Genomic DNA, 7,799 nt, shown 5'->3' with positions numbered 1-7,799 from the left:
CTACTATTCAAAATATATATATATATATATGAGAGAACTGTTGGTGCGCTTAAGCTCACCATTTTTTTGGTGCGCTTAAGTTGTTATAACGCCTCCCATTGATATATATATATATATATATATATATATATATATATATATATATATATATCTTAGAAGGTATCTAGAACCTATATATCAGAAGAAACCTGTCTTGCACTGTCAACTGTTTCACAAGAACAAGAAAATCCATACATGCACAGCATGTCGCTTGTACTTCTCTCTAATGAAGCAATGAAACGCCAAAAAATCCTTCACCATAAAACTATGAAGAGGAACCCTAAAAAGAGTTCAAATAAAAAACCTCCCATGCATCCATCAGGCGATAAAAATGAAAACAAAAGAATTTTCATAAATGTATATTAGAAAAAACAAACATATCTTGGAAGGTATCCAGATCATATATATCAAAAAAAAAACATGTCTTGTACCGTCAAGTGTTTCACGAGAACGAGAAAATCCAAACATGCGCATATCACATTGAGAACAAGAAAGAAAAAGACGACATGAGACAACCCAAAGCTCAAGTGACAAAATAATGTAAGGAACAGAAGCATCATCAACATAACTAAAAAGATATTAAAAAAAAAAAAAAGAATTCTCCTAGCCTCAAGATACCCCTCTTTCTTTCTTGATGTCCTTCACAGATCAGCAACCTAGAAAACTGAAAGGCCCAATTGAATTTCATGAAAAATCGCATCAACGTATAAGACAAAAAATAACTATAAAAAAATAACACTTGAAGTGCAGAAATCCCCCTCATTGAATAGCATATCAAAGGCACCAAGACAATTCTAATGTCAAGGACCAGTGACCAACTGTCAACGCCAACCTGAATAACCAGGCATTGGGTAAGTTCTCGCCAAAATAAGAAGCAGATGCTACTAATACTACAATTCAGAAAACACAAAACAATCCCCCCTCATCCCTTCAAAATGAACAGCTCCCACCAAACTTGATATCGTCTTTCACTCTTTAAATCCAGACCCTTCAGAAAATATCAGAACTCCTGAAAAAGTTGTAGGACCGGATTTGAATCAGTAAAATTTGCTTTACCGAGCAAGAGAAATAATAAACAAAGCATCTCATCGAATAGAAACCCCATTTGCCGCATAGCATGTCAAAGACGATCAAAATAGTTCAACACCCACACGAACAGCAACATGCAATGTTTAGAAATCAGAAAAACCAGACATTGGCAACATTCTCATCAAATAAAATCAGATGCTTCGTAAAAAAAATCAAAAGAGATGCTTCGGCAAAACCCTTTTTCTCCCTTACAGCAGTTTATCGCTAAAAAGGCCCTTTTGCCGGTTGTGAAATAAGAAGCCTTGAATATCTAAAATTCCATCCTTTGGTGTAACTAACTTGTAGTTCTCCTAAACGCTCCCGAATGAAGCAATGAAACAACCAAAAATCCTTCACCATAAAATTATCAATGTGAACCCAAAAAAGAAAGCTTAAATAAAAAATCTCCTCATCCATCCACAAAGCAATAAAACCGGAAAGAGAAGGATTTTCATAAATGTATAATAGAAAAACCCAAAACGAGAGAAATCCAAAACATACATCTCAAAAGAAACCCTCTGCTTGTACCGTCAAGTGTTTCACGAGAGTGACAAAATCCAAACCTGTGCATATCACATCTAAGAAAATGAAAGAAAAAGAGGATATGAGATGACCGTAAGCTCAGGTGACAAAACAATGTAAGGAACAGAACATTCATCAACAAACCTTATAAGATTTAAAAAAGGAATTCTCAGCAACCTTGGTTCCGAAACACCCAACTGAAATTCATGAAAAATTGATTCACCTTAAAAGAAAAAAAAATAACTATAAACAAAAAGCAACTCTAAGCGTAGAAATCCCCCTCACTAAACAGCATATCAAAGTACCCAAGACAGTTCCAATGTCTACACAACCAGTGACAACCTGGCAATGCCAACCTGAAAAACGAGACATCGGCTAAGTTCTTGCCCAAAAAAAGAAGCAGATTCTATTAATACTCACTTCAGAAAAGAAAAAATTGATTGTTTAACTCCCTTGTTGCCCTAGTAAAAAAACAAAACACAATTTCAAGATTCTCAACTTCAAAAGCACTCATTGATAAAGAAAGGATTAAGTCATGAAAAGAAATTCAAGATTCCCGGCTTCAAGCACACTCATTGGTAAAGAAAAATCAAGTTCTGAACACCCTCTGAAATTTCATGGTTCGATGAAAATTACAATTCTCCTTGAAACTCTCTAAAGAATAAAAGAAATTGCAAGAAATCCTTAAAAGCAAAATTATCAATGCAAACCCCAAAATAAGATAGCTTAGAGAAAACCCTTTTATTGTAACCATCAGTCAATAAATCATGAATCAGACGGCTCTTGATTGTTGAAGATGAAGAAATAATCAAGCAAAATACAGAACAAATATCTTGAAGGAATCCAAAAACAAAAATCTAAAAGAAATCCACTTCTTATATCCATCAAGTGTTTTTGGGGAATGATAAAATCCAAACATGTACATATCACATCTGAAGATAAGAAAGAAAAGGATGCCGGTTCAAAAGATAAACAAAGAAAGAAAAGGAGGAAATGAGATGACTCTAAGCTCAGCTGAGGCCACAATATGAGGAATGATTGTTGCAGATGAAGAAATAATCAAGCAAAATACGAACAAAAATTCTTAAAAAAATCCAAAACAAAAATCTAAAAGAAATCCACTCCTTGTATCCATCGTGTTTCTGGGGAATGATAAAATCCAAACATGTACATATCACATCTGATAATAAGAAAGAAAAGGATACCATTTCAAAAACAAAAAGAAAACAAAAACAAAAAAAAAGCAAGAAAAGGAGGAAATGAGTTAACCCTAAGCTCAGCTGAGGCCACAACCTGAGGAACAGAAACACATCATCAAGATGAATAACAAAGGATTAAAGATCGCAAACACATACAGCCTTGAGATATATCATCTTCCAATCTTGAAATCCATACTCACATAGTAGCAGAGACCCTGGAAAACTGTAGGACCGGAATGAATTTCATTAAAAATCAGCTTCTATTATAGAATAGAAATAAAAGGGTTAACCAAGAGCATCTCTATGCATAGAAACTCTCTTAACGGAACAATTGTATCAAACATGATCCAGATAGGTCATCTAAGATCAGAGACAACAAATTATTGCCATACAGTCACTAAATTCATGACGAATCAAATCAGATGCAAAAAACTGTAGGACCGGAATGAATTTCATTAAAAATCAGCTTCTATTATAGAATAGAAATAAAAGGGTTAACCAAGAGCATCTCTATGCATAGAAACTCTCTTAACGGAACAATTGTATCAAACATGATCCAGATAGGTCATCTAAGATCAGAGACAACAAATTATTGCCATACAGTCACTAAATTCATGACGAATCAAATCAGATGCAAATTAATGCCATACGGCCACAAAGTTCATCCCAAAGAGAACCAGAAAATTCCTCATTCAGATAACTTGGAAGATCTAAAAAAGCAATTCTCATAAGATACCCTTCTTTTAATCTTGTCATCCTTCACAAATCAGCAACCCTGGAAAACAGAAACACCCGATTGTAACTCATGAAAAACTGCTTCACCATGCAAGGAATGATAGATGCAAGGGCCCCCTTCATGCAAGGGCTAAAAAGAAGGGCCCTTGAATAGATCCAAGCCATTAGGTGCAAGCGAATTCAGTTTCTCAACCGACTTTAAAAATGATGTGGATCTATTCAAGGGCCCTTCTCCGGCCCTTGCATAAACAGGGCCCTTGCATCTATCATTCCTCAATAACCATAACCAAAAAGCAACTATAAGCATAGAAAATTTCCCTCGTCAGTAAGCATATCAAAGGCGCCAAGACGGTTACAAAGTCTAGGACCAACGACAACCTGTCAATGCCAACCTGAAAATACAGACATTATCCAAGTTCTCGCCAAAAAGAAGTTAATGCTACTAATACTACAATTCAGAAAATACAAAGGAATCCATTTATCCCTATTTAAAAAATTAATTGCTCCAAACAGGCCCGATGCCATCATTTACTCTTGAAATAAAATATCAGAACTCGTGAAAAACTTAATGACCGAATTGGATTCAATGAAAATTTGCTTTACCAAAAAAGAAAAATAATATTAAAACATCTCCACAGATGGAAACCCACTTTGTTGAATAACAAATCAAAGGCGATCTAAATAGTTCCCACACGATCAACACCAAGCGATCAATGGAAAAACCTGAAAAATCAGACATTGGCTACATTTTCACACGATAAAATCAGATGCTTTTTAAAACAACATATCAAAAGTGATGTGAAACCCCCTTTATGACCCTATCAGAAACTGCTGGATAAAGAGGCCCTTTTGCCCGTTGTGAAAAAACAGCCCCAAACACACTCAAAGATCCCATGCTTTAATGTCACTTGTACATCTCCCTAATCAACCAATGAAACAACAAAAAATCGGTCACCATAAAACTATGAAAGAGAACCCATAAAAAGAGCTCAAATAAAGAACTTCTGATACATCCATCAGGCGATAAAACAAAAAACAGAAGAATTCATAAATGTATATCAGAAAACCAAAAATAAAATATTTTAGAAGGTATCTAGAGCATATATATCAAATGAAACCCGTCTTGTAACGTCAAGTGTTTCACGAGAACAAGAAAATCCAAACATGCACAAATGCAGGTCACTTGTACTTCTCCCAAATGAAGCAATGAAACAACAAAAAAACCCTTCACCATCAAACTACGAAAGGGAACCCCCAAAAAAAAACAGAATTCAAATAAAAATCTTACCATGCATCCATCAGGCGATAAAACTGAAAACAACTGGATTTTTAAAAATGCAAATTAGAAAAACCAAAAACAAATATCTTAGAAGGTATCTATAACATATATATCAAAAGAAATATGTTTTGTACCGTCCAGTGTTTCATGAGAACGAGAAAATCCAAACATGCACATATCACATCTGAGAACATGAAAGAAAAAGACGACGCAAAGCACAATTGACAAAATAAAGTAAGGAACAGAAGCATCATCAACATAAATAAAAAGATATAAAAAAAGGTATCTACAACATACATATCAAAAGAAACGCATTTTGTACCGTCAAGTGTTTCATGAGAACAAGAAAATCCAAACATGCACATATCACATCTGAAAACATGAAAGAAAAAGACGACGCAAAGCACAATTGACAAAACAAAGTAAGGAACAGAAGCATCATCACAATAAATAAAAAGATATAAAAAAGGAATTCTCATAGCCTCAAGATACCCCTCTTTCATGCTTGACGTCCTTCACAAATCAGCAACCCTGGAAAACTGAAAGGCCCAATTGAATTTCATGAAAAATCGCATCAACATATAAAACAGAAAATAACTATAAAAAAAGCAACTCTAAGTACAGAAATCCCCCTCATTGAATAGCATATTAAAGGCACCAAGACAATGCCCATGTCAAGGACCAGCGACCAACTGTCGGTGCCATCCTGAAAAACCAGACATTGGCTTAACTTCTCGCAAAAAAAAGAAGCAGATGCTACTAATACTAAAATCCAGAAGAGACAAAGCAATCCCCCCTTCATCCCTCTTTCAAAAATGAACAGCTCCCACCAAACTTGATATCATCCTTCACTCTTTAAATCCAGACCCTTCACAACATATCAGAACTCCTGAAAAAATTGTAGGACTGGATTTGATTCAGTAAAAATTTTGTTTTACCATGCAAGAGAAATAATAAACAAAGCATCTACACGGATAGAAACCCCCTTTGTAGAATAGCATGTCAAAGGCGATCAAAATGGTTTAACACCCACACGAACAGCACCATGTGATCATTAGAAATCTGAAAAACCAGACACCGGCAACATTCTCATGAAGTAAAATAGATGCTTTTTAAAAAATATCATAAGAGACGCCAAACACCCTTTTCCTCCCTAACAGAAGTTGATCGCTAAAAAGGCCCTTTTGCCGGTTGTGAAATAAGAAGCCTCAAATATCTAAAATGCAATCCTTCAGTGTCACTTATAGTTCTATTAAAGGCTCCCGAATGAAGCAATGAAACAACAAAAAATCCTTCACCATAAAATTACCAACGCGAACCCAAAAAAGAAAGCTTAAATAAAAAACCTTCACATGCATCCACGAGGCAATAATACTGAAAAGAGAACTATTTTCATAAAATGTATACTTGAAAAACCCAAAACGAAATATCCAAGAAGGTATCCAAAAACATACATATCAAAAAAAACCCTCGCCTTGTACCGTCAAGTGTTTCACGAGAATGGCAAAATCCAAACCTGTGCATATCACAACTAAAAACATGAAAGAGGAGGATATGAGATGACCTTAAGCTCAGGTGACACAACAATGTAAGGAACAGAAACATCATCAACAAAACATAGAAGATTTAAAAAAGGAATTATCAGTAACAATGGTACCGAAAGACCCAATCGAAATTCATGAAAAATCGATTCACATGACAAGAAAAGAAATATCTATAAACAAAAAGAACCGCTAAGCGTAGAAATCTCCCTCACTGAAATACCATATCAAAGTAGCCAAGACAGTTCCAATGTCTACGACCAGTGACAACCTGTCAATGCGAACCTGAAAAATGAGACATCAGCTAAGTTCTTGCCAAAAAAAGGAGATAATACAACACTTCAGAAGAGACAAAATTGATTGTTTAACATCCTTGTTGCCCTAGTAAAAAATAGAACACAATTTCAAGATTCTCAAATTCAATAGCACTCATTGAAAAAGAAAGGATAAAGTCATGAAAAGAAATTCAAGATTCCCAGCTTCAAACACACTCACTGGTAAAGAAACATCAAGTTCTGAACACCCTCTAAAGAAGAAAGGAAATGGCAAGAAATCCTTAAAACGCAAAAATATCAATGCAAACCCCAAAGTAAGATAGCTTAGAGAAAACCCTTTTATTTTAACCATTAGTCAAATAAATCATGAATCAGAAGGCTCTTTATTGTTGCAGATGAAGAAATAATCAAGCAAAAAAAAGCAAAATACGAAACAAAATATCTTAAAGGAATCAAAAACAAAAAACCTAAAAGAAACCCACTTCTTATATCCATCAAGTGTTTCTGGGGAATGATAAAATCCAAATATGTACATATCACATCTGATGATAAAAAAAGGTTGCCAATTCAAAAAAAAAAGAGAACGAAAGAAAGAAAAGGAGCAAATGAGATAACCCTAAGCTCAGCACAGGCCACAATATGAGGAATGATTGGTGCAGATGAAGAAATAATCAAGCAAAATAAAGCAAAATACGAAACAAAATATCTTAAAGGAATCCAAAACAAAAAACTAAAAGAAATCCACTTCTGTATCCATCACATGTTTCTGGGGAATGATAAAATCCAAACATGTACATATCACATCTGATGATAAGAATGAAAAGGATACCATTTCAAAAACAAAAAACAAACAAGAAAGAAAAGGAGGAAATGAGATAACCCTAAGCTCAGCTGACGCCACAATATGAGGAACAGAAACACGTCATCAAGATGAATAACAAAAGATTAGAGATCGCAAACTCATACAGCCTCGAGATATATCATCTTTCAATCTTAAAATCCATACTCACATAGTAGCAGGGACCCCCTGGAAAACTGTTTGACCGGATTGAATTTCATTAAAAATCAGTTTCTATTATAGAATAGAAATCAAAGGGTTAACCAACAACATCGCTATGCATAGAAACTCTATTTACGAAAC

At 34.7% G+C, this 7,799-nt stretch overlaps 1 long non-coding RNA gene across 1 annotated transcript; it reads right to left on the bottom strand.

Annotated features, from left to right (window-relative positions):
- Window positions 1–253: 253 nt before the first annotated feature.
- On the bottom strand, window positions 254–7,134 carry LOC143876774 (uncharacterized). The gene is made up of 3 exons (XR_013250471.1): window positions 1,774–7,134; window positions 1,609–1,685; window positions 254–1,048 (listed from the first exon to the last, which is right to left on the bottom strand). It is a non-coding gene; the product is annotated as an uncharacterized LOC143876774 (long non-coding RNA).
- Window positions 7,135–7,799: the final 665 nt, after the last annotated feature.

The sequence above is a fragment of the Tasmannia lanceolata genome, unplaced genomic scaffold, assembly GCF_043159265.1.
Source record: "Tasmannia lanceolata isolate RefF3 unplaced genomic scaffold, GAP_Taslan_0.1 ptg000005l, whole genome shotgun sequence".
NCBI lineage: Eukaryota > Viridiplantae > Streptophyta > Magnoliopsida > Canellales > Winteraceae > Tasmannia > Tasmannia lanceolata.
Note: the sequence above shows the minus strand (reverse complement) of the source record. Positions and strands in the feature narration are given on the sequence as shown.